Below are 27535 nucleotides of genomic sequence, written 5' to 3'. Positions count from 1 at the left end.
ATGCGATGTCACACTCAGCAATATAAGGTGGAAAAAGGAAGAAGAGGGGAGGGGTGGGCTCTCGTTGTGAAAATGTCTGTCCTCCTCCCGAACACCGGCTACGTGCGTTGAGGCCCTGCTTCAAGGACGTGGTCAAGCATCGCTCATTTGTGGGAAGCAGAGAGAATTTCTTTCCTCTGCTCTTCCACATAGCCTTTACTTGGTTTGTTTTGTTATTCCCTTTCCCCCTCCCTCTTCCTCTTTCCCTTTTTCCCTTTAGTTGAATTGTTTAATTAATAATAATATTTCATTAATAATATTTTCTCTTTAATTAAATCATCCTTATCTCAACCCATGAGTTGTTCTTTCCTTTACTTCTTGAGAAGAGAGCGGTTGTGGTGTTCAGCTGCCTAGCACAGTAAAACCACCACACAGATAGAAAACAGTGACAAGTTCTGAGAGCAGTTTTGAAAACAAATAATGCCCTTAAATAAATGGAAACGAGTTTTTATTCTCCTCATGCAAATCATTTTTTTTTTCTTTTAATACATCTTTTTTTCAGGTATGCACAAAGGAAGTGGGAATAATGCTATAACTACCTCCTAAAATAGGAGGTAGCAATTTTCTAAACAAACAAAAAAAAAGAAAACACATTATTGGAGTTATCAAATTATCTGAATAATAATTCTATCTTTCATCAATATTCCTGGAACTTTTAGAGAACTACCTTGTCTAGTTATTTAAAAGAAAAACAGACAATTTGAAAAAAAATGCAAAAAGGAAAGAAAAATCCATCTAGAAAATGTGAACTAAGAGAAAGTTGAATGAATTGTGTATTCATAGCCTAGAAAAGAGAATGAAAAATAGAAGCCAGGATATATTTTCAATACATAAAAGGCTACTTTGAAACAGATTTAGGATCAGCTGTTGGCCATCCTCATCAAGAACAGATAAGAAATAGCCTGATTTTTTCAGTAAGGAAACCTTTGTATAGAAGTCAGGGAAACCTTTCTAAGTATAAGGACTTCTAAGACCGAGTTACTTTAGGAAGGTTACACATAAAGACCAATTAGCAAAAAAGGCAACGTGGAAAGGAAATGATGTATTGTACCTTACAAAAAGTCTCATGTAACTCACTACGCCAAAATGAAACAAAAAATGATTGTTGCAAGTGTCAGCAATTTGGATCCATTTTTACAGGAAACAGGCAAAAGCAATCATTTCAAAATAAATAATGCACGGCTTACGCCTAACAGCTTTGAAACTTTTTAATACTGTATTTGCTTTAAAATAGCTCTTTCACATTTAGACTGTGTTTAGGGAAAAGTCATAGCACAAACTTTCCATGCACTTCTTGCAGAAGTGTTTGGAAAAAAACATCCACTAGCTGACAGTACAGTTCTGCACTTACTTTGTCTATTGAAAACTGATCTTCGTGACACAGTTTTCTGTATGAAATAAAAATACAGACTACTTTGCTACATTTTAGCTAAAAAAAAATAACCTACTACTTAGTAGTTGGTGTAACACTTGCTCTTTTCTTTCCAGAGTCTAGACAAAGGTGATGAGTTCATGACTACTGCTTCCAATCCTTTCAGTAATAAAACCTGGGGTTTAAAATCTCACAAAATTTGACTATCAAAAGACAAGGCTTCTGAACAGGTCTGTTAATAAACATAACTTTATTACAGGAGGCAACAGTCAGTAATACAAACAGGCTACAGTCTCTGTCCCAGTAGGGCAAGTTTGCCTCAAACTTGCCAGGGGCAGGGGGAGAAAGGAAAAACCAACAGTGGATGAATGCTGGCCCATATCTCATTGATGCTAAAATCCCCACTGTTTTCAGTGATGCCAAGACTTTGTCTAGGGAAACTATTACAATTTTACGCTATCATAACTAGTTCAAAAATCAGGCTGTTTATTGCTGAATGCCACCTGCTCCTGCCTGGCAAAGCATGTTCAAACAATTACACAGGGCATATTACCATAATGAACAGGGCTTTTCATTTACAAATCCAGAAGTGCTGTGCTGAATTGGTATCCAATCCAGAGCAGTGGGGGAAGAGGGGAAAGCTAGGGAGAAGAGAGACAGACATACGGACAACAGAGCCCCTCCACACAAAAGAGTGGCCAGGGTAAGGACGGGGCTCAGGTACCCCAAGCAATATTGCTGCAACTCTTCCTACAGGCTGCACGCTTAATTCAGCAGTAGCATTAGACCTTGTGGATTGTCTGGCCACAAATATGCAGAAAAGCAGCAGCTGATACAGCAACATATATGGTTTATTTCATCAGGTCTTGAAAGAATGCAGAAAGGGCCATGGCGGGTCAGGATCATAGGGACATTTAGGAAAACCCTGCAGTGACCAGCAGCAGAGGCAAAACAAGATCTGGGGAGGAATTACAGCAATACTGTAATCATCAAGCAATCTATCACAGAATGTGGCCTACTTTCTTTTCTTGTCTTTTTTTTAATGCTTTGTTTGTTTTACTTTAAAACTAAAAATATGTGAACCAAAGTTTCCTTAGAAAGAAAAAAGCTTCAGTCGTGTGATCTGTGTTACTCAGGAAATCAAGTTAGATGATCACAGTGATCACTTCTAGCCCAGAAATATATTAATTATTTAAAAAAAAAAAAAAAAAGAGAGAGAGAGAAAAAAAAATCTCATGCCAACTTCATTCTCTGTGGTTTTCCCCATGAAGTCCACAGAACTTAGGAAACCAACCTCTCATCTCCTTGATTTTACAAAAAATCTTCCTCTACTGATTCTACAAAGGCCTTGGAAATCACATATCTTTTCACTTCCAACTTCTGTGAATAATCAAAACTTTGTTCAACACTATGTCTTTTATTTCAATGCACATAAATAGCTTCTTGACTTGCACAAAACCTGAAACCACTTTAATCAATTCGCTATATATAGTCTGGATAAATACTGATTTTGAGATTCTGGGTATATGGCCAATCCTATGCTATTTGCTAATACTTTGATCTAAATTCACACTATTTTAAGAAGAAATGAAAAATATTCTGAGGAGAACAAAGACAACAGTAAAGAAATTACAGCCTGTGAAAGCTAGAGGATATGCACATTAGTTAAAAAGTCTACTTGTTCCAAAAGCATTTCAGAAGACAGAAATACATTTAAACTTATCACAATCTAAAATGCAAATATCTGTATTTTTTTTCCGCATTTCTCCTACAGGAATTTACTTTTGGTTTTACAGAAATTTATCACTATGTTAACTATATTTAATAACATGAGTGGACAGTACTACAGTCTAATTGTATGTGTGTGTGTATAACGTACTACTCCATTTTCTATGGCAGCATTATAGTGTAGGTGATTTATGTATGTGCAACAGAAATGGCTATTCTGTAGAAATATCACAGGAAATGACACACAGGAAATAAAACAACACAGACATCTTACAATCATTTCCTAAACTTCTAGTGCAGCAATCTGCTGAGCTCCTGAAAGAACCCAGATGCTGCTGACATGGGGAATGAGCAAACACCAAAAACACGTCCCTCTCTGAACATAGTTTCTTGGTCTTGAGAGCAAAGACGGGTGAACAGGACTATAAGCTATGAAATACTTGGTTATTTGCCACCTGAAAATATTTTTTTGTTAGGTATTAACCATTTACTATTGTTATGGTTCATCTACAGTGGCTACGGATGGATGGGGGGGACCCGCAGCGGCTGTGAAAACAAGAAAGCTGAAGATTAATGTGTGGTAAATGCTCAAGTAATGGCTGGGGAAAAGAAAGGCACATGGAAAAAAAAAAAAAAAAAATCACAGTAATCCCCATGCCAGATCTTTCTCATCTTCACCTTTGTCTATCTGCCTAATTCAGATGTACTTTCCTGCTGTGGCACTCGCTGGTGCCCCCCGAGCCCTTGCTGTGACAGGAACACAGAGTAAAAATTCAGCCCCTGCCCTGAAGAGCGGGTAATTCAGGGTACAGCAAGGAACCAGCAGATGCAACAAAATAGTCATGTTTCAGTCAAGTTTGCCAGCATGCATCAGAAAACCATGTTCTGGAAGCCAGATGAGCTCAGTAACTTTTTAGCAGGGATTTTTATTAGGAAATGCTAGAACATAGCTCGGGAGGGTTCAGTTGAATGCACAGTAGAGTATTGCATTTGGTCTAAGCAATTTAGCCAGTTAAAAATAGTCAGAAAATGAAGAAAAGTATCAGCCTACTCTTACTATTGCTCAATATTCTACTATTCATTTACAGCCCTTTAACGTAAATTAGAAAATGAGTCAAATATAATAAATATAGAAAATATTTACAAAATATACAAAAACATATTTGACATTTGTGTTCTAGTTTAAGAATCAATATGAGGTACTTTTATGCTATTATTTCCTAGGAAAAAAAAAACAGTTGAATTATGCTACAGGAGTGTAAATACGCAGAGGTGCACACAAGTACATTACACGGACACATGTGTGAGGGTGACAATTGCTTGCAATTTTTTTCCTTACCCACTAGAGAAATTTTCAGGGCTATTTCAAGACAGAAACCAAGAGAACATTGATGTGATTCTACAACTGGTTTTTGGTTTGGTTTAGTTTTATTGGTCCATTCCTCAATTTAACCTTCAAGTACACTGAGGTCATATAGCTGGCAAAGAGCTATTTCAGCTAAGTGGCAAAGAAATACAGTATAGAAACTAGCTTTTGTAACAGCCTGTTCTTAAAAATAGTTTTCTAAATTTCAATAATTAAAAAAAAGCCATTTTCAAAAAATCAGGAGTAGAAAAAAATACCTAGGTACAATGAAACAGTTGCATTTGTTTTTTTAGGCAGTAAAGGAATGTACTACTTTCACTAAAAATGTATTGTGGATTTTTGTCTTAAGTGAAAGATAGTCTGCCAGTAAAAGCTCACTTTCCTGTAGATTAAAAAGGAAATTTTGTGAAAATCAATACCAAATTTGCTGTAACCAGGTGAAACTTCATACTGTAAAATATATATATTAGTTTCTTAAGGTAATTGAAAAAGATACCTAACACTTTCACTATTACCTAGAAAACAAGGAATACTGAAATGATTACACATGCTGTGTAAACAGTCAGGCCATCTTAAACACTACATGTAAAATCTTGGTCCCATTAAAATTGATGGCAAACTTCCCATTAACTTCAATAGGGACAGGATTTCATCCATTGTGCCAACTCATAAAGCAGAAAAGAGTAAAGAAAAAGCTTTGAAATATAAAGCTAAAAAAATAAATAAGATTGCTTTAATCACCGCTCCTGATGGCTTTGATCTTCCATGCAGCTTCTGCCCCTCCCTCTCCTACACCAACAAACTGAAGGTTCAGTGCTTAAGTAGCTGATTTATCTTACGCTACAACAGTTTTGTACCATACCCTACCCTTTTCACTTTTTCAATTACCAGCAAAACAAAACAACTGATCTTACACGGTTGCATTTTAACAAAGCAGGAAAAGATCCACAACATTAAAACTCAGTTTTGTGGTGACTCATGTGCAGCAACAATCCAATCCAGAGCACTGCATTTCCTAAAACTGTTTGGTTTGGGATTTTTTATTTATATATATATATATTTTTAAGGTTAGTGGGAAGTTCCCTAGTGATTGGTGTGCAAGATACCTTATCAGAGATGCAGGAAAGTGGGTGGAACCATTTGGCTCCCATTCAAATGCTGTTCTCCTCGCAAATGAAAGGGCGTTTTGCAATTATATTGTCACCTCTTCAGATGTACTTCAGAGACTTCAAAGGAAGAACATTTCTGGAAATCAAATGCCTGGGTAGGTCCAAAGGGAGGAATATACCTAAAGGCCAAATGTCTTCCATAAGATACTGGACTATGACAACAGCTGTTACTCGTATACAAACTGCCTACTTACGTGTACCTAGACAGCAACTGTGTCAGTATTAGAAAAGCAGAGCTTTCACACAACACCTAAATGAATTAGCTGTGGCTACATTTACTGGCCCAGCCAAGTGAAACCTAAATTCGGTAGCACTGTAGAAACTTCTACACTGTTTAGTGCACTTCCAGAACTATTGATTTGTTATTTCTGTCTTGAATTTAACATACTTGATTTGTCGAGATTCAATAATAATTACTTTTGAATACCAGCAACAGGCCAGACAGAAAATTCTCCAGTAGGAAAGTGTAAGATAAGTCCTTTTTAAAGGACTAGCTCTATATGCAAATTCACATGAAGATGCAGATGTTTTTCTGTACACCATAATTTAAAATTTTCTAAACTAGTTCTCATTTGCAAGACTAGGCATGGACTAAAAGCAATAGTAACATGGAATATCAGTTAAATGTTTCTGTGACTGAACTGAACAAGGACAAATTTGTAGGATCTGGATAATTGCTGAGCAGACAAAACAGGACCAAGTAACACCACCTTACATTAGCATTCTCTTCCTATCAAGTAATAGAGGTGATGTGGTCAAGACCAAGGTTCTCAAGGCAAGAGGGATTTTGGAAAAACTCAAGGACAAAGGTGGAAGAGCTGGAACAGCAACAGCATCATGTTTTTGACTGGAGTTAGTCAAAACCTCTACATTTCGCAGAGACATTTTAATTTTGGGAAATGGTTTATTCAGGAGAATTTTCAAGAAACTCCCACAATTCTCCAAAACCTACAGGTTACAAGAAATCCAGTCCAGTCCCCTGCTTAGCCTAGTTCTGAGCAATCCAGAATTGAAAGAACCCCAAGCCTTGTCATCCTGAACACAGATGGAAGCCATAAGCATAGTTCTCACCAACACCAGGGCTGTAACCACCAGGCTTGCTATCCACATATTTCCCAAACTAAAAATCTCATGCTGTCACCTGAAAATAGATATTTTAATACATTTAATGCACCATCTACAGAAAATATTTGAAGGGTTCTTTTCCCCTTTTCCAGCACAGAACAGAAATTAATCATAGAAACTTAAAAGTTGCCTGGGGAAGGTAAACTCCTGCTACCTCTCCTCTCCTGTGCAGAGCCCCCATGCATCCACACCTAGGCCAGTGATTTGAGATAGATAGGGCTGGATATGCCTGTGCTCTGCTGCGGCTCTTCTGCAACGAAGGGGCAGATACACACACAGGCTGTAACCCTTTGGCAAATGGAAAGCACTGGCTGTTCATGTAACTCCAAGTTTTTAAAAAGCAATGCAGGAAAGATCTGATTAATATAATTTTAAGAAAAAACAAGACCTCTGATAAATCTGCATAGATGACACTACTTTGGTTGGGAAGAAAGCTATACCATAAGGTTTTGCAGGACGTTGGGAAAAGGGAGCAGAAGTACGAGCTTATTTTCAGAAGGAGCGGACATCTCTGGGAGCAGACTTAAAGACGAAGCTGTCAGAATTTCAAACAGGGATTTCCATATCGTCTTGATTACAGCGCTGAGGCTCAGGTGAGAGAGTAATGATCTACCCTGACTGACAGTCAGCTCAGTTAAAATGACTCCCAGAGAAATATAAACTCACTCAATCACTCCTCCTGCTCTGGTGGTGCTCAGACACAGAGCACTGCCATTTGCACTCAAAGCCTGGCCATACAAAGCAGGAAAAGCCTGCTGTGATGTTCACGGTGTGTGAGCTACACTACCTACCCACACCAAGTCCCTGCCACCTCTCATCACAGCAGAGGAGGAAGCAGCCATCCTGCATGACAGGTAAGCTACTTTCCAGTGACTGCAGCACAGGAGCTATTTCTACGCCCACAGCACACTCCCGGCAGCTCCACAGGGGCAGGGTGTCACTGCACACCTTTCATCTCAACATCTTGCCAGCAGGACAAGGATATAAGAGTGCCAGACTGAATACAGGTAGCAGAGAGAACTGCTCTGTTGCACATTAAACTTTGTCAGGCACACCTAACTTTTCGCTGCCTTCTTTAGTTAGGCTGATGATCTTTGCTGACAGCACCGCCAAGGAATGGAGGAATGAACCATGACCAAGAACACAGGCAACTGGTAAATTCATGTACATCTAGGAAATAAGCAATAAGCACAATTAGCCAACTTTGTAGATACAAACATTATTTCAACCTGAAGTCTTTAGGGTCTTATATGTTCCTTCTAGGATTACACTGGGGAAAAAAAAAAAAAGAAAAAAAAAAAGAAAAAGAAAAAAAAGAGCACACCAGACTGAATTTTTTAGACCATCAGTAACATGGCCCTGTGTTTGGTGAGGTGATCCACTGCTGCCTGTCAGTCAGAAACTACTGCCTGAATACAGACCCTTAGCAGCAGGCCACAAGGATAGCCTAAGCAGACCACCACTTTCTTTCACTTCCACGGCCTATTTTGAACCTTTCCTCTTTTAGATTACATCTCAAGGTTAGTAACAGGGGGCTTCCCCAAACAGCCACAAGCTTCCTTCTGCCAGGTGCCTGCCTTGTCTCATATGAATTGTGAACATATCCTGTTGGTACTGAATTTATAGGTCAATTGAAGAGTTTTTAAGGCTGTTCTGTTCCACGGTTTCAGTGAAGGCACCGGTGTGTATCCTCCCTATCTTTGATGATTTTCCCTGATCGTTCTATCACGAATCTGCAAATCAGGTTGTTATTTTTCTTTCCTCTCCTGGATCTACAGACTTTTGTTTGGCATTTCCTCATCCAATCAACCACACGACTAAGACTTGCAGTTGGAAAGGAGATAAAGAGCCAAGCCTTGCATTTAATTACTTTAACCTAGGAACAATTTGTTGCGAGACTCTACAGATGGAGTTATGATCATATCTTAATCAAAAATCTGAGTCCACAGCCTTACTGCATATGCCAGCAATGCTGGGCCATAATTAAACAGCTACTAAAGTAAGCACGCAGTGACCTACTTATCTCAATTATACATCAGCTCTGCTTCAAAAGAGACTCTGAAAAAGCAGGTGTCCGTCTTCCTCGGGCTGCACCACCACTGAAGATCCAGCGTGAAAAGACACAGCCAGGTACTTCACCCTCAGCACCTCTTGCTAATCTAAGCCATCCTCTTCCTAATTCACTTCTGCACCAGGCACAGGCACAACAAATTGCTCCCCAGCGCAGCTTTGAAGCTGGTGCCTACTATGTGCGTGCGTGCGTGCTTGTGTCTTCTGAGCGGTGCCCAAGGGCAAGTCGATACTTTGAAGCCTGAACGCCACGCACAGTGAGCGGGTTCTTCAGCCTCGTGAATCAGCGGCCCTCGGGCCCAGGGAGCCAGAGCTCCCTGAAGTGCAGCCCTGCAGAGGAAGCAGTCCATCTGCTGCCTTCCGGCCACCCGGCATGATGGTAGGAGATGCACCTCGCCAGACACCTCATTAGGATCGGGTGTTGCCCTGCTTGAGCTGGTACTAAGCCGGTAAGTCAGGACAGGGCCTGCAGGGTATCGATGCTTTCCTCGTGAGACCAGGTTTTAAACCACCTCTATCTCCAGAACATACTTTGATGGAATCATTGACAAAATCCAGATGGTTATTAATACTAACAAGAGCCTGCACAGCTCCTCTTGTACCGGGTGGCTGCTCTAACAAAACCCAGCTACAACACAAGGGCAGAAACAATCAAACTTGTTACTGTGATTCACTGAGGAATTTCAGGTTGTAAAGATGAACAGATGGCAATTGCAAGCTTTACTCAATGTCTTGGATTTTTTAATTAGATTCCTGCTCAAGTCGGTCTGCTGGCCTACAGTTGTAGACCCCAGGTTTCAAAGCAACCTTAGGAATCCCATTGCTCTGTCTGATAGAAACCACTACGCAGGGAACTGCTGCAGGCACAGTTCCTGCTGCTTCCACCCCAGGAACTGGTCAGTAGGTAATTAACACAGCAGAATTAAAGGGATAGTCCAAAAATGCAGCTACGCCTTAGCCAAAATGCAAATTAATGCCTTAATGCACCACATTGCTTTGTAATTTTAGGATGCTTACAGTATCTTTATCATTAGGAACTATATGCCATAATTTTCTCTTTCATGTCTTCACAGAGTTCTCAAATTCACCTTCTGCTGCTGACAAATTTGCTCTCTGCTGTTTGGAAAAGCAGAATGATCTCTACAGGATTTCTACTACAGGTGATCACAATCAAAATGAAACAACATGTATTGACCATTAACACATGTGAGAAACTTGCAAGGCAATAAACAACACATCTATGCCATAGCACTGAAACATGGCAAAAAACACCAGCAGGCTCAGATGGTTGTAGGACCCAGTCCCCAACAGATATCAGTCTTGGTAAATTTTATAATCAGATCCAATATTTCATTTTAAATAAGGAAATAAACACATGAAACAAACAGATAAATAAGTAACTCCCACCAGGTTGACTAACATAGCAAAATGATGAGTTTTCACAAATGCCGCAGCATATAAAATCTCAGTGACACTTGTAATCTGAGGCAGCAAAGCATGGCACAATATGTTGGAACAATAAGTCTGGTTATATTAATCACAATGGCACAGCATCATGGTTGTCCTTTTTTTCAAAGCCATTTAGAAGCTAGCTGTTTGGGGGTTGTTTGTTTATATAATTTTAATTTTTTGAGGAGGGAAAACTGGAAATTTCAAAAAAGCTTCCATACTGCTGTAATCATGTTTAGCATAACACTGACTGCTCTTGCAAATCCATTCTGATATATCCTGAATTTATAAGCTAGTATTAAAAATAACCTGTCTCTTTTATAAAGAGTCAAAAACTCTGCTAACCAAACAACAGCAAATGTAGAGCTCATGCATATTAACTTCAGTGGCATTGGTGCCCTAAGTTCCTTTCAAGTTGCAGAATTCTTAAGTCATTACAAAATGTAGCACAGCTCCGTTATATACTGATTAAAAGACTAGATAGTCACAAAATAAGCAATGATTTATATATATATATATATTAATTATTCTAATGTCATATAACAATCAACTCTAAGAGTCACCTGCTAGGTGTGCATCAGTTGAAGAAAAACCTGCAACTTGGAGAATTCCCTTGCTTATGCAGCATTCATTTGCCCCAGAGTAGTTTGTCAAGCAAGAAAAGCAATCTTGTTGCAGCACAGGAAGGGTTACAATCCCTCTGAAACTGCAAATGTGCTGAAGATGGCATTGAAGATGACAGCTCCTGGAGAATGAAGATGAACTGGATGCGTTCACATCCAGCCCAGCTTCCTTGGACTTTGTGATGTGCAAAACTGCCCACAGGCCTGAACTTCTTAAAAGATGGCTTTATCAGGCTTACACAGTTGGTTACTGCTACAAAGCCCAAACACGCCTTTTTGTGTTAAGTAGTAGTATACATAGTGTAGTATATATCATGGCATTAAGAAAATACTGTGGTTTTTTTTTGTTTGTTTCTTTTTCAATTCATAATGGCTAACAATGCTCAGGAATTCAAAATAATGAAAAGTTGAATAAACACTCTCCCATCACCCTTTTATAAAACACTATGATTAAACCTTTTAAAATCTCTAAAACAACCTCTTTGCTTCACAGGACAAAACTAAGGGGAGGAGGAAACCTGCCTTTTCAAAAGCACGGTTGCACAAGGTCTTTCAAATCTACAACAAAAGTCTCTCTCTCTCTCATATGCCACACATAAAATCTGTGACTAGGGCAGAAAGACATCTGATAATTAGCAGAACTAAAATTTAACGCTGCTCTGTGCTTTGAGGACAGAGAGAGATCAGGAATAGGGCAACTCTGCTGGCAATTTTCTGTCTAATTCTGGAATGATGCAGACTGCACCAGAAACTGCTCATCCATTCCATCTCCTTTGATAGACAGACATTTACCACATCATAACACTCTTAATAGCTGGGCAGGAAAAAGCCTAAACCCCTCCCTCTCCCTCCTTAAGTTAAGTATAGAAAACTGCATCTATGCTATTTACAGATTTGAACCCTCGTCTGTACTGAAGTTTTGTAAATATAGACCATTTTGAAGTCAAAGGCATTAAGAGTTGGATCGACACCTCAAGAGAAGCAACTCAAATGGCCTCGATTTCCCCCAGTGCTGGTGTTCGCTACTGGTTGACTCTAAATCCTCAAAGGCACTCAGCCAATACGGAATGTAAGACTCAGGGACTAATGCAAATTTAAGCTGTCTCTGGACCTTGGCCCATAATTGTCTCATAATCCAATTTATACATTAAAAAATAAGCAAACCAACAAAATAGAAACAAACAAACCTTGCATCATTATTTGCTCTCTGCATGCCTTGTCTCCCACTGCATCCTGAAGTAAAAGCACAGGGCTGGGATGTATTCTTAACACTGCCCTCGCCACTTCATGAGCTGGAGAATTTTTTGCTGGAAGTCTCTGTTTTTGTAGTGCTGGCAATCTGAAAAACAAAAACCATTTTGTTAACATGTGGATGCCTGGATACATTAGAACTAAGTTTAGTTCTGAACCACTGCCAGCTAAATCATTAAACTCACACACAAAGACAACAACTCGTGCAAAAAGAGCAGCTACAAGCACCTCCACTGAATTCACACATCACGGGAGCATTCTGTGTGCACCACTCATGCACAGCAGCTAAAACCTTATTTCTTTATCCAGAGGCAACTTAGAAACCAGCAATGCAACAAATGTCAACATGTGCCTCAAGAGGAATTTTTCTTGAGCTGTCGTTTGCTCTAAAGAGGGGTCTGCTCTGCAGTAACACATTTATCTCCACTCAGCCTGCTTAACCAGGAAAGAAGACTTGAAAGGGGCCATCACCAGCAAGGTCCTATTTCTACCGTGGCAGCACTGACTGTGAGAGGTGCCTATCAAATCCCAGCCACAACCTCTGCAAGACAGCCTTGCCTCAGCTACAAAGACCTCCCGTGGAAGTTTGCTTGCACCAGCCCAGCCAGGCTCTGGAGAGCCGCCCTCTGGTTTCAAGCAGATGGATGTGGACTAACCTGCTGCTCTTTGCCTTCACTGCCTGAAAGTGATAAGACAGAAGAGCACTCCACTTGTTCAATGTGAATTCACTGAAGACAATGTCTAACTGAGCTCCCCAGAGCTGGCAAGGAGAACTTGCTCTACAAATTCTGTCATTTTCATGCTGCAAAGTGTCAGACTGTATTACAATATTTTCTGTGATGTTTAAATTGGCACGGTTGATTTTCAACAGCTTCTTCACGGCACACAGCACCTTGTCATAAAAATATGCTCATTTGTACAACACTTAAACTGACAAACTACAGCAGAATTAAAACTAACACAAGAGTTTTATCGTACTTCTGCTTCAAGAGGCAGATCTTGCTGAAAAGCCTGGTGATGGAGTCAGCATAGAACAAAATGTATTCTCAGTTAAAATATTACATGTAAACATGTAAAATATTAGGTAGTGGTTGCTCTTCCATCTGAGCTGTGAAGCAGAAAAATAGGGCAACATAGTACTAGAAGTTTTATTTTGGTAAGATTATTCAGTGGAATTAGAGCATGTTCCTACTCTGCAATAGTCCAAAACTAACTTCACTGAAAACAAACACTGCCCCACTAAAATAAAATGCAGACAAAACAGCAAATAATACAAGCTGCAAAGCCACAGTACAAAAGGGACAAATTAACAATGGGCCAGCAAAGCAAAGAGCGGTATCAGGCTGCAAGTTACACCCAAAAGGAAACATGAGTAATAAGGTTTAAGTAATATTCTTCTTAGCTCTTATCACAAAACCCACTTGTAAATTTCTAACTACGAAATAGAGACTTGCTTTGCTGGTGGGGAAAAGTAAGTATCTATCTACAACAAACATTCAGAGCACATCACCAAAACTCGCCTCATCTTTGCTGCAACGGTTTCAAGTGCTGCAAAGAAGAGCTGCGAGTGCCACAGCTGTGGAGTTCAGTTAACATGGTGCTCACCTAAGCAGCAGGGATCTTTTCTGTAGCGAAATTCACAGTGATGTTAATATGACCCTGACATGTATTTTTCTCCTTGGTAGTTTTCTCACCCAGTGGCATGGCATAGTTCTGCTCCTCAAATAAGGAAGCTTTTTCTTCGCCATGGTACCCAGCTCCCAAACACCATCAACTAAGACTCGAAATACTTAAATGGCAGCTTGCTCTCACCCACATGATTTTTTGCAAAATGAATTTAGTAGTACCCTTTTTCGTTCCATGTTCCAGCTCACTGCAGAGTGCTGCTTGAGCATTTTCCTTTTCCTACCAGAACCACAGCTGTATACAGATGGGCTTCTTTACTGATGCTTTGATAGGAATGGAGTGAACATATTGCAAGAGCTGGGAGATGCTAAATGTAAGATCCGTGTCAGTGTATGCATGTGATTTCAGCAACGTAGAGTTAAACTCTATCCTCATGTGCAAACCCGACTCACCTGGATCTTTGCTGGCCCATAGCCATAGGGGAAACATCGTTGTCTGTTAGCTACTTACAGCTATAATGACCTCATGACACCAAAACTCAGTCATCCAAGATTTGTAAATGTACAGCTAAAACATTTAAATCTGTGCAAAAACTGTCAGGAATTATGGCACGATGCTTATAACAGGCAGATGGTATACTCCTCTTGATAATGAAAGAACCCAATTATGTGGAAGTAACGCAATACTTCCCTGCCAGTCAAGTTTTACATGGAGACATGTGAAGGTCTACATCCTGCTGTTTGAAGAAAACTTACTGGCCAGAGAAGAGAGTTTTTCTGATGTGTTCCCAGCACTCCTGATGAGCTAACTCTCAGGGAGGTCATAATGTGCCCCCACAAAATGTCTATCAGATGTTGAAAGAAGTTTGCCATCGTAAACACAAACTTTGCAGCAATTCTCTGCAATACCAATTTTCCCATTTCTGCAGAGTCCTGAACAATAAGGCTTCATACCAGGAAGTTCCCCAAAGATGGTAGCATGTTGCTGCATACACACAAAGCTTCACTCATCCACATATATTTTTATAGCTGGCTAGGAAGAAACAGGCGTTACATCAATGATCTTACAATGCTCATCTCTCCCTTTTCCTAAAACAAGACTTTTAATACCATCTATTCTCATTAGACTTCTACTCAGCACTTCTGAAGGAATCAATCTGAAAAAATCTTACATGCATCATAAAAAATGGAAAAAGGTACAAAAACAGAAAGGAAATAAGACAAAGAACTGCCACACTAAGGTAACACTCACATAAACTTCACGTCTCAGAAAGCAGTACTATCCTCCAGCCTACTAACCATGCTAAAATCCTGTGCACTAAGCACAGCAAATACAAGACAAAAGGGTCTGCCATTTAGTTAAGGACAGACAGGTAGGCATAGTTGATAATATATTTAAAAAAATAAATTAGACAGTAAGCACTATGGCATTAGAACTAGAGTTTGCCATTAATCTTGTACTCCTTCTGAATAAGGCAGGGTAAACAAAAATAAATGCCAGTGAAAGGCTAACTGGTGTGACACTGAGATCAGACATAATATCATGGGACCTGTTCCTGCTTACAGAAGAAAAAAAAAAAAAAAAAAAAAGGAAAAAAAAACACTACTCTTTTAGGCCCTTCATGCCATTCTTAATGTGCAAATGTGCTAGCCACACATAGCATTCAGTCATTCCTAACCTCTGACTGATCCTATAAAAAGGAAAAATATGAACATCTTGTTATCATTATTTACCTATAATTCACTGATTCTACACAAAACCAGTAATCACCACTGAAAACTTCTAACTCTCTCATCATCAGTTTAATTAGCAAGATGATCATTGATTAATCTACCCAAGTCACTCTGGAGAAGGTGTGACTGAACAGAAATCATTCCACCCCAGATAAAGGTGCATTAATTAGTTCTGGATTAAACTGCTTTCCTCTTCATTCAACTTCAAGAAGAGGAGGAGAAGGAAAAAAAGGCAAAAAGACCCACAACACAACAACAAAAACCTTTCGGTATTATACTTCTGAGGTATTATTTTATTTTACTTTGTTCTTTAGGAAGGCTTACACCTTCTTGCCTTGAGTTTCATTGGCATCTATTTAACTTTGTGAATTATTGTGTTTCTGCAAAATAAACCAACCCAAGTTCAATACATATTTGCAAAGCCCTGCCAAAAAAATGTAGCCACAAATTAGTTGGCTCTGCTGAGCCGTAAAGGATGACACCAATGCCTGACTGGAATGTACACAGCATTACATACATACCACAACTGAAACCAGGCATACTCCCATACAGCAAGTGAGTTTCAGTGTCCCACCTAGGGAGACAATCAAACAGAAAAACTTACTTGAAGCTTTCATCGCTCTTTTTTAAGCTCTCTGCCCTCATCAAAAGCTCTCCATCTTCAGGCTGGCCTACGGGCTGATTGTGAGGCTTTTACCCCTGAAAAATGGGTAACCATTTCTTGAGCACCACAGAAGACATTGCCCGTAACTTGGCAAAGCTCATGTGTCACCTGTCCTTAAGGTCACAATTCTGCCTGCTGGTGCTCTGATCTGCAAGCAGCACTGGTAAGTTTTCTCTTTCCACAAAGATCCCCTCCTGGCCTCCACATGTTAACAGAAAGCATCCTCATGGCATGACCTTCTGCTTCCTAGCTGTCCTGTCTGTGACCAAGGGAGAGAGGCCGTCTCCTTCCCATCGGTCTGGAGGCAGAGTCGCTGGTCCCAAAGTAAATTCAACCAAATAACCCTCCTGCTCCACTTCCCTTCATCCCGGAAGGTCTCCTGCAAGGCTGTGACTCAGCTCTGCATACAGGAGCAGCCCAATCCCTCTTCTGGTCACCAGAAAGTGACATTAGAAAGGCAGGCGAGGGGGGGACCAGACAGCCAGGCCAGGCAGGACAGGGAAGGAGGAGCAGGAGCAGTCTTCCACAACCTAAATTACATGCTTTGTATCAGGCTTCTCCTGATACTTTGCATTATTCATTGACTTTGAAAGCTCAAGCCACCACGCAAGGCACACCACAGTCCTGCAGAAGGTCTGGTACAGGGACAGAAAGGATTTTTCCATTGGCCTCTGCCAATGTAATACATAATCAATACGTGGCGTCAGCAGAAGTCAAGCGAGAAAACTCATCCCACATCAACATGCCATTTTAAGAGCTTCCAGAGTAAAACCTTTGTGGGTCATTTCTCTGTTGCCACTAGTCCAGATAGTGGTTTTGTTTGTTTTTTTTTTTTTTTTTTTTTTTTTTCTGAAATCAGTTATTTCAAGGTTATTTCATAAAGAAGCTATAGAGATAAGAAAATATGCCTACGTTACTGCAAAGGACTGAGGCCAGCAACCGCATTATATTGAGGCTTCTGACAGTCATAGACACCCATAGATTATTTCAGGGACGCAGATTTAAACAGAGAGTGACTGATTGGGAAGGGATACATCAGAACTGAGCCTGATCTATTTGAAGCTAAATGCAAAACCCCAGCTTTCCAGTGCTGAGGGTGTTCAATCTGCAGAGCGTGAACAAGGCCCCAGCTCCAGTTTGGTAGTCTCAATTTCAAAACATTTCTGCAGTGAAGCAACTTAAGAAAACAAACATTCCTAGCCAGGCAGAGATCAGTCATAAACGTCTTCTGAAATGGAGATGAACTCCCTTATTGTGTATTTAAAGCAACACTATAAACCAGGCTGTATCTATATAAAGCAACACTGTGGGCTTAAAGCAACAGCAGTGTTATTCTCTGTTGGAGCTTGGACTGAACGTCCCAGGAGTGACCACAAACAGTGCTACTGTTCAGGAACAGACCTGCAGAAATGGGAAGCTAAGAGGGGAAAAAAAAAAATAATAAAAAAAAAATGTGCTTGACAGAAACAGTCACTCAAGCAAATCCATCCATTTCACAAATCTTACATTATAATGAGTATTCAATAGAAAACACAAGAAAAAAAAGTTACAAAAAACAGTAATAATAAAAAGCAGTTCATTTCCTAAGCAAGACTTAAAAAAAAAATAGCATTAAAACCTAAGGCATAAAAAATAGAGATGGTTTATGTGAAATTCTCCATGAATCTAACAAAGAAAGCCAAAAAAAAAAAAAAAAAAGTGTTACATAGGAAGGTGAACTTCAGATTCCCCAAAAGCTAGGCAACATTATCCATGGGTTATTGCTTACATCTGATGGCAGATAGCAAATTTAACTGACATCTACACTTTCTGATACCATGTTGTAAAAAATGCTTGAGAATACAGAACTTTTTTTTAAGTACTTTTTTTTCCCATTTCTAGAATATTACTCTTATATATATATATAGGTACACTATGTCAAAAATAGATTGGTATTTTAATAATGTATTTTCATCGTAGCATTCATAATTGATTAAAAGTAACCAAAATGGTGGGAAAAACTGACTTCAATATATTAACCTCAAAGGACAAAATTCTGTCTTTTTGCTTAAATACATTTGTGCAAATTCGGCACATCAGACATTTAAGAGAAACACCAGTTGTTCCTGCTTACCTCAGCACCCCAGCTCCCTGGAAAGTCGCCCACCACTAACTCCAGCTGTCAGGTAGATACAGGTATAATTCACCCACTGATTAAATCTTAACTAAGATTTTATAACACAGAGGCCTTGAACTGCTTAATTGTTTTAGCTTGCTCTTTAGCCCCTATGTTTTTTTTTTTGTTTTTTTTTTTTTTCCCAATTAAAAGCATAAAGTTTACACTGATTATAACATTTGCACTCTCACAGGTTTTAATTAAATAGCATTTTTGTTGATGGGAGCATACTTGTAAGGCACTAAGCACGTCCTCATGGAACAGACATTACAGGATATCCCCATAGCCTAATAGTTGTGTATCGTGACTGCTGCAGGTTGCTAGGACATCCATGGTAACGTTCACCTTTGGGTGTGCCATGTGAATCAGAAAGGCCACAAAACACCATTCTTCATCACTGATAGTGCAGCAGATTAGTAGCAAGATTGTAAAAACAACCTAGACATTTATACTCAGCAAGCAATTATCTGTTTGTTGCCATCTTGATCTATTTCTTACCCCACTAATTCAGCCAAGACTAGAGGATGGCAAGTGTTTCCCTCTCACTGTCCACCTCACCTGCCCAAATACAAGCTCTCCAGAAAAGCTTCTGGTGCCTCTCAGTTATCACAGCTTTGAAAGCAAAGATCTGTTTCGGTTACTGCAATCAAAAACATTCCCAGTACTGCTGTTTATACCAGTTAGCACTTCACACTAGGAGGAGCATTTTGTGCCGAGTGAGCTAAAGGGCTTAAGACAGGAAGAAGCAAGAGTCACCAATACCATCATAAATCTGAAAGAACAACAGAAATGGGGGAGCAAGGAACCCAAACTACATGAAGCCTTTAGACCCTGACTGGAGCGATGCTGATGCACCAGCAACCACTTCATTTTCACTCTTCTGAACTCCTCGGACCTACCCTCAGTTTTGGCATCAACCTCAAGCCATCAAGCTCTGTTATCCCTATTTGTTCAATAGCTTAAAGTTAGCACATGTTAGATATTGCTTTGTTTTGTTGTGTTTTTTGTTTTTTGTTTTTCCAACTTTCTTAAAACATCTCAGTAACATTTTCATACTCTATTTTTAATAGCTAGATCCATCCCTTTTACAGAGAGCTGAACTCCTTTTGACTCCCAGAGTTGTGACTTCAAAAAATAAAAATAAAATAAAAAAAAGGTAAAATCCTAAAACTTGACTGTCCTAGAGCCAAACAGAAAATTGGGAGAAAAAAAAAGTAAGACAGAAAGGTGATTTTTAAAGCTTGTTCCCAAACTTTGTGCAGTACATCCTAGGCACTTCGGAGAGTGGTATATGGACCAGACTGTAAATTCTACTCTCAGCTACGCCAGAAATTATTGCATGAATGATTACAGTAGTGAATGAATGAAGTAGCAATTTCAACTGCTTTTCAATTATTGTCTCAAGTATGCTTTGGCATAAAGCTCTACTGAACTTGGAAGACCATAAAACACCCAGATACCTTCTTCTCTGACAAAAACAGAGGCAGCTGGCACCTCAGGGCTGCCCAGCCTGGCACTTGGTATATTGTATTCCTTACCCCAGGCATGCACAGAGGCTGGTGGGGCTGAAGCATGTTTTATATAGTGGGCGTATTAAAAGATTTTATCACCAAGCCTCTAACCTGCTCACACGAGCATGTGCAAATAATGATTTTTACCAACCTACCCAAGCTGGTGAATCTGGGTGAACTTCCATGGGGCTGTGAAAAGCATCTTGACTCCTCTCTCTACTCCCTGAAGGGGTAACAACTCTTTGAAGGAATGGCTGGCTAAATAAGGTTGACAAACTTCTCTAATTTCTGTAATGCGTTCTTTCAAAAGCAGTTGGAGTAATTCTGTTGAAAATCTTTCCAAGAGGTTTCAGCCTGAAGCAGAAAAAACAGTGTGGAAATTATTCATATGAATGACTGAAGGCTGGCAAGAACTAAACACAGGTGAAAATATGATGTCAGAATATAGAGGCATGCTTAAAGGTGCTTCTACCACCTCCACCTACAATGTTTTATATATAGTATAGTATACTGCTGTTGGAAATGTAAAGGCATATGAAAACAGCTTTAAAACACTAATGCCCCCCCTTGTTGTTGTTGCTGCTTTGATACTTTACAAAGGGAAAAGCAGGAACACTGTAAATTTAGCAACATAAAGAAAGAAACTTTATCCTTTATCCTACTATAACACAAAATTTCCTATGTTAAATGACAGCTTTGTTGCCAATCTCCACCATCCATGGGAAAAAAAAAAAAAAAAAAAAAAAAGGAAAAACATGCTAACTCCTAAAAACAAATTTTGAACCACGTTTCATACAGCATCTGTCACAAATCACAGCAGATCCTGCACCTACCACCCATCCCCTCTGGATTCCTAAACCAGGATGCACCCTACACCATCTCTGGTGGTAATGGGATGGTGGTGGGATGGGGCCCTCAGCCAAAAGATGACAAAGATTGTAATTGAGCAGTCTCTCCTTCAAAGATGAATCTCTCCTCTATTCACATAAAGAGCCTGGAAATCCAAGCTCCTAATTTAGGCACCTCAGGGAATTCCTTACCTGAAGTCAGACAAATCTGAGCCACACAGCATCTTTACTACTACTTTTTGAGCAAAAACAAGAAGGAAAATAATCAGGGGGAGAGAGAGAAGGATTATATTCCAGTGGAAATATAGATTAAGCAGCTGATACTCTGGTAACAACTGAAAGTTATAATGAATTCCAGGACTCATTTGAGTACTCCATTCTTAAAAAACACAATAATGAAAGGCTTACATATGAAATTTAGTAGTAATAACTTTGGGGTCAAATCCATAGTGATTTCTTTGGCAAAGCTTCCAGTGACGACACTTAAATGTGATTTCAGTGGGTGTTCGGCCTGCGAAAGAACTTTGGGATTGGCCCACACTCTGTATATTTAAGTCACCCCACTCCCAGTATTATACAGCGCCAACCAGTAACAAAACCTAGCATTATTTAGACCATTTGCATGCCAGAATCTCCAATTGCAGGGTGCAAAAACCAGCAGGAAGCATTGATCATTCCCTTAGTAGCAAACAAAAATGCAATCTTTTTTACTTGGCTTTCTTATGATATCATTTGCCTTCTATAATGGCAATTGCTTTTTTTAAAACGTGGATTTGCACAGTATTCAATTTGCCAGTTTCCCCATATAGATGCATATTTACTGAAATAGCCACTCACAAAATCCAAAGCCCAAGGGTGGAGACCTAAAAATAAATGTATGTAGTTTAAGATCTTTTATATCCATACATGATAAGAAATCTGGTTCTCTTCTGGTGAGCCATAGAAGGGGAAAAATGGGAAAACCACAAACAAGCAAACTGAAAATAAAAATCTGTGTCTTTTGCCCTACCCCCTTCAAAATTGTATGGATACTAGAAGGCAACCACTTGGCTAAATGTTTCAAATGTTGGTTTTTCAAAGTATTTAGCCATATAAACTATCATTTTGTTTCTGTTGGCTTCAGATGCTCCTACACTTATGAATTTTTCCTTCCATCTTATTATTCAAAAATAAAAAAATCAGCCAACATTGCCTTTATGGAACAAGAAAAACCTCAGTATTGTTTTCCAGTTAACTCTTCTATATCTGCCTTGAAGTGAAATCGGTGGCAAGAATTTCAGGCCAGGTTTTTCTAATCATTGCACCTAATTACTACCATTTAGTATTTAATTTCCCAAGTAGTTCCATAGAAAAGTTTCTACAGTTACAAGGCAAGCTTAAGTCACAAGAGTGGTGGAGCACACATTGTAAAAAAGTATAATTTACAGTAAAACCTGCAGCAAAAACAATAAGCAATGCTTACAGCCCTACTGAATGCTGCAATTATAGAAATATTTCAAACAGCATTTCTCTTTTTAATTTAAAAGAGTTGAGGCAGACTTGATACCAATTTCTCACCTTTCATATTAAACTATTTCAGCAAACACAGCCTTCATCAGTACTTCTATGCAGTACTTTTAAGCTATTATAAAAGGAAATTTTATAATCATCACCTTCTTAATCTTGTGAGTTTTTTTCATTCTTTTGTGCAGCTTCTCTACTCTGAGATATCAATGACTAACCAAGCTGTTCCGTATTTTCCCCTTCTTAACCTCACACCCGAATGATGAATTTGTGACCTATCTGTTCCCACAGTACGTTAAAGACTTCACAGCCAGCAGTTGTCACTGGCTGTCTAAGCAAGTCAATGAAGAGGCTGCTTCCAAGACAAACCACTCTAATGGGAACAGAGACACTACAAAGCACTGAGGTTTGCTCCCTTAAAAACCACGCGTGCTGTATTTGCAAGTTTTTCCCTTCTTTCCTCTCAATCTTCCTTCCTCTTGCATTCTCCAGAAGCAGAAGAGCCGGCCAGGAGGAACTTGCCATGACTCCGGACAGAAAGGCACTTTCACTTGCAGGCACCTCGGTTTCTCCAGCAGAGCCAAGGAACAAACTCAGCAACACAGCAGTGAAAATTTGCACACCACTGGTTTTCAGGAGGAGCACTGCCCCTCCCAGCGATTCCTGGATTAAACCCAGTGCTCAAACTACAAAAATATAAGCTTATGAGTTGACTCATTAGTCAGAGAAATGCGATGTCTTCCAACGTTAAGGAATGTGACAATAACAGCAAATCTCACCCTGCTTGATAAACGGCAGGCATTTCTCCATATAAGGTGAAAAATGTGCAAGAGCCACTCACGCAGCACTGTTAATTCTTTGCCTGTTCTTAATATGCAAGAATATAAATGAATGTATAAATCAATTTTGGAAGCAAACCTAGGAAGTCCGTTTTGCTTGCTGATAGCTATAAACCATCTAAGCCATGCCCAGTGCACGAGGAATGTTGAACTTAACCATTTAATCCCTTTTAAGCACAGAGTGCATTTGAGCTGGGTATGAACATCTCTCTAGCACCAAACCGAATGTAAATCTGAAAGGTCCCAGCCCCGTCCAATCCCTAAATTCCCTTTATAGTTCACCATTCCCTGGTATTCCTGTGCATTCCTGCCCCTGACGGACAGCCTTGTGGCTGGCAGTGCATCCAGGACATGAGGACAAGAGAAAGCTGGCAGCCCAACAAAACCATAGGTCCTTCACTCTGTGCATCCTCTGGCCTGTGCACCAGGGCTGCAGGGTATCAGGACAGGGCTACCGCTGCTACTTTATCTTAGCCCTTATCATCTAATAATCTCTGTAGTAGCAACAAAAATAAGGAGCATTTATAAAGTTGTTTGTGCATTACAAAAAGATTGCAGACATCACTCACTGATGGAGAGAGAGTGATGGAAAGACTTCTGTTGATTTTTATAGGCTCTACACCAGGCTGTAACGGCAAAGAAAAACTACTTCATATGACCCCTTTTGCACAAAGCAAGATAAGGCACCTGCAAAAACTCTCTTAGACCTGGCAATGAAATCCACTTTGTCTTGAAATTAGATCTAAGGTACACCCCATTTCTTTGTTTATCACACATGGTATCAACAACCCTGTGAGTCATTACAATGGTCTGACAAATCACCTAATGAACCAGCTGGTACACCAATGGACATTTTTTTTTAGGAATGAAATGTCAATGGCCAATTGACCACTGTTTTCATAGGTGGGATGTAGCAGACTATGACTGACACTTGCCAAGAAGATGGTTTCCTCTGTAGAGAGGGTCTGTGAAACAAGGGCACAGAGGTAGCCAGGTTTGCTCACATTTCTTCAACTACTGATTTAATGGTTAGGAAGAGATGTCAATGACTTCCTGAAGATTCCATCAGCAAATAAGAGGCCATAAACAGACCTGACAATAGGAGGGTAGAAGAGAAGACTCATAAAAAAATCCCTAGGGATCTTTCAGAGAAGACTCAAAGCTGATGCAATTGTCATGAGACAGATTTCTCAAAATCAAGCTGGAAATGTGGAGAGAAAACAAAAGGATGAATAGAATTAAATGATTTAAAAAAAAATCCTGAAAGCCATGAAACACACCGCAGAAGCTGTACTGTAGGAGTCCGTGACTTCTATGAGAAGAGAGGCCCAGAGGGGAAGCTTCCACATACTGTACATATACCTACAAAACGTGAGTGTATGCACAAAAATGGAGAGTAGGAAAAAAAGACATTTAACAACTTTCTTTAACTTTGATGAAATGGCATGGAAAATTCTGATTTGATTATTTTAATCCCAGAAATTTCTTTACATCAAAGATCAGGTGACTGCTTCAAATTGCCAATACCTTCCTAGTTTATCTTCATTCAACTGGAAAATGTAATGTGTCCTGCTGAAAGGACAGCACCAGCTGCTTTATTGCTACTGTAAATGTAATACTCGATTGCAGAGACGACATCAAATACTTAACAGAAGGAGAACATGGGCAGGAAAAGAGAAATAGGTATTTAGAACACATTAAATGTCTCAAACAACAGGGATGGAAAGCACAATCAGCACAGAATCACAGAATCACAGAATTTCTAGGTTGGAAGAGACCTCAAGATCATCGAGTCCAACCTCTAACCTAACACTAACAGTCCCCACTAAACCATATCCCTAAGCTCTACATCTAAACGTCTTTTAAAGACTTCCAGGGATGGTGACTCCACCACCTCCCTGGGCAGCCTGTTCCAATGCCTCACAACCCTTTCAGTAAAGAAGCTCTTCCTAACATCTGACCTAAAACTCCCCTGGCGCAACTTTAGCCCATTCCCCCTCGTCCTGTCACCAGGCACGTGGGAGAACAGGCCAACCCCCACCTCTCTACAGCCTCCTTCAAGGTATCTGTAGAGAGCGATAAGGTCGCCCCTGAGCCTCCTCTTCTCCAGGCTGAATAAGCCCAGCTCCTTCAGCCACTCCTCGTAGGACTTGTGTATTAGTCTTTCACGCAGTTTTTCTTATTGCCTCATAAGGTTCAGGTTGGAGTTCAGCAAAGAGAGTGCAACAATGCTGCAATGGCATGACTTAAGAAACGCAACAGTGAGGGATGACTAGCTATGGCAATGTCTGAGTTTTTGAGAGGTTTCTCTCCATCTGTTAGCCAACATCAAACGCCTCATCAAAGCTCTTTCACTTCTCCTGTAAAGCCTTTCTTGTCTTATCCAAAGGACCAGCTTGGCAGTGCCCTGCCACACAAAAATCCTCGAACTGAGGGGGCTGAAAATTAAGAAAATAATTAATGTGAATTTACCAGGTCATTTAACTTCACTCATTTCAGGTAAATTTCAACACTTAATCACTTATAATTATTAAAATACACAATCTATTGTACCTTGAATGGCAAGTTACTTACTATTGAAGAGATTACTTTGTTACTTGTCCAGTAACAAAATAATTTCTGAGATGTAACTTGCAGAACCCCATTTGAAGAAGAGGTAAGAAATCCACCAAACCCTTTGAAAGAAAACAAAAAAATCCCAACCTTGTTGACATGATCATTCCACATATACTTCATAACCTGTCTTTATTGTCATTTATGAAGCAGTAAGAGTGTACTTCAGTATTAATTACGTACTTAATTCAAGTATTTGACCCTTCTAGGAAAAGCAAATAAACAGTACAAGAGAAACCTGTTAAAAATGATATACATACTAGTAACATCAACAACGACCACAGGTACTGACCAGACCCCTTGTCAAACAGTTGCAAAGCTGATTTTAATACAAACATAACCATTATCTTGGTGGTTTCAAAGAAAAATGGCATGCAGCTTTAACAAAATATCAAAAATACATCCACGATCGAGAAAATAAAGGATGCATCAGGAAAGCTTCATGGAACAGACGTACTGCTTTGGGAGAACAGTATGTGTAATAAATTTCTGAGAAAAGGAAAGCAAAGAAGGTCTCTACACTAATTACAACACATATTCACCTGCAGAAATAGAAAACAAACCAATAAACAACACCAACAAAACACTTGAGGTGAAACATGTTCCTTTTTGCAAGTATAAAACCAAAACCGACTCAGTTAACTGGATAACAAGCTAATATTCTACAGTCATGTGAGCTTTAAGCCAGTACGGTTAGTGAACACGGCCATAATCCCAGGCACACGTCTGCTACCATCTAAAACACTGACAATAATTGCATACTTGTAGCTGGATATATACTGGGCTCACTGAACAGCCATTTCACTCAGCTGTAGCTGCTAGTATAAGGAGAAAAAAAAAAAAAAAAAAAAACAGGTAGAGTGGACAGTCAGAGAGTGTCAATACTTGTTTGCTGAAAGATGAACAACAAAAAGTTTTTGCCCCAGTGAGAGCTCCAGGGAACCACCAGCCTGCCTTCAGACCCATGACCTAGAGGCGAAGGCATCCTTGCCTATTCCTGATCAACCAGGGCACAAAATTCTCACCCACTAATAAACTTCTCTAGAGGTTTCTAGCTGTCAGAGATTCTGTTTTGTTGCCTCTCATACATTGCACCTATTGCCTTGCTCTGTAAGCAAGTATAGCCCGTGACTGGCTACCAGGCAGCAAGCCCTGCAGTGATATACATCTGGATTTTAGGAGCCAAGTTCCTCTGCTTGCTGTGTTCTGCTAAAGGTGGAGGGAGGGGGAACACCACAGGAGAATTAACTCCAAACATTATTTAATCATTACAAAATGACTCTTTAAGCATGTTTACAGTCATTCACATCTAAGGCTTTTTCTCATTTCCTGGAACCTTATCTAATGTGAATTCCATACGGAAGTTTTCAGTGGTATATGAAGATGCATGCAAACTAACCATACTCCAAATCATTCAGATAAAATAAAATAGTAAGATGAACTAGGGAAACTAGGGCTAAGAAACTAGGGCTGAACAAAGGAAAAAAAAAAAACTGACCTTTTTGTACAAACTTACTCTTAAAGGAACTATTATACATCCTTAATTCAGATGATAGCTCTGATGTGGCTAAGCACAACCATGCTTACAGTTGTCTCTCTTTTTATAGACAGAATGCCTATTATCCATGTGATAGCAGAGAGCTCACATGGCTAACCACCAGCTTGGAGCTTTTCAGGGTTTAGAACTTAAACTTTGGAGATTAGGGCTCCTGCCCCAAAAACAGTCCAGAAGAGCAGCAGGAACCAGGATATGACAAAGCAGAGAGAACTTCTGCTATACTCTTATGGATAATGGCTCCCCCATAAACTTCCCCTGTGAACTTCTGAGGATACTATTTAATCATTCCTGCT

The 27535-nt window shown here is 39.7% G+C and overlaps 1 protein-coding gene across 3 annotated transcripts in view; it reads right to left on the bottom strand.

Annotated features, from left to right (window-relative positions):
• TIAM2 (TIAM Rac1 associated GEF 2) overlaps positions 1-27535 on the bottom strand; it is a 170805-nt gene that overhangs the window by 125809 nt on the left and 17461 nt on the right. For 2 of the 3 annotated variants that reach the window (XM_035322340.1, XM_035322342.1), the window contains exon 2: positions 12129-12256. The gene's annotated coding sequence lies outside the window, so the exon portion shown is untranslated. Of the gene's footprint in view, positions 1-12128; positions 12281-27535 lie in introns of all 3 variants that reach the window. The other variant, XM_035322341.1, reaches the window with a different exon arrangement.

The sequence above is a fragment of the Oxyura jamaicensis genome, chromosome 3 (genome assembly GCF_011077185.1).
Source record: "Oxyura jamaicensis isolate SHBP4307 breed ruddy duck chromosome 3, BPBGC_Ojam_1.0, whole genome shotgun sequence".
Lineage (NCBI taxonomy): Eukaryota > Metazoa > Chordata > Aves > Anseriformes > Anatidae > Oxyura > Oxyura jamaicensis.
This window is presented reverse-complemented; position numbering and strand designations above follow the sequence as displayed.